The sequence below is a fragment of the Oryx dammah genome, unplaced genomic scaffold (assembly GCF_014754425.2).
Source record: "Oryx dammah isolate SB20612 unplaced genomic scaffold, SCBI_Odam_1.1 HiC_scaffold_361, whole genome shotgun sequence".
In the NCBI taxonomy this organism is placed as follows: domain Eukaryota; kingdom Metazoa; phylum Chordata; class Mammalia; order Artiodactyla; family Bovidae; genus Oryx; species Oryx dammah.
Window position 1 is genome coordinate 2,067 of NW_024070525.1, and position 848 is coordinate 2,914.

The 848-nt window shown below is 45.2% G+C and overlaps 1 pseudogene; it reads right to left on the reverse strand.

Moving 5' to 3' along the window:
- Positions 1–267: 267 nt before the first annotated feature.
- On the reverse strand, positions 268–848 carry LOC120859257 (annotated as a pseudogene).

Genomic DNA, 848 nt, shown 5'->3' on the forward strand with positions numbered 1-848 from the left:
TATTCCTTTGAAGGCAAGTCTCCACACTATTCAAGCTCAAATTGAAATGACTTTGATGCCTACTTACAGTTCGTGTTCTGTTTGCCATGAAACCTTTCTATCCTCCACTTCTTGCCTGAGTGGGATGCACCTGGAAAAAAAAAATCATACAGACAGCTTTTAATATAAAAAAAAACTTTGAAGACCCTTCTCAGAGAAAATATCCACTAGCCCAAAGTCTATACTAAAATTCTTACTGACAAGGGAGCTGAAAACCGCCTAAGATCTTCAGTAGAAGCAGACTGTATGCAGAAAGCTCCTTCCTGTTTTCTGCTTTGCTGCCTGGAGCAGCTCAGCCAGACTGCTTTGCATGTCATCAGCCTGCTGGAGACCCTGGCAGAGCTCACAGATGACCGAAGCACCAAGGCTGGCTGCCTTCAGCGTGTCCTTTATATTCAAGTTGATCACATGCACAGGCTGCCAGGTCTTCTGTTCTCTAGCACACAGATCTTTCACCACCATTTTATACACTCTCTCAGCACAGGTGAAGATGACATCAAAGGGATCTGTGCACTCTTGAAATCGTTCTGGACAAGACTTAATTATCTCATTTGTCCCCAGTGTGTGAAATACCCCACTGCTGCTATAGCATACCTGGTGTTTGAGGAGAAGGTCTTTGCGCATCTACTCATATGTGGTGGAGAAATCATAGACTACGGGGAGGGTGCCAGTCCTGGGAGTGTCATACAGGATCCCACTCCAAAAGACCTGACATTGAATCCTTTCTTCTTGAGGATATTGTGGGCTTCCATGCTCCTGTTCATGTTGCTCATATAGACCATAGCCATGCTGATTGGGGAGGAGGGCAT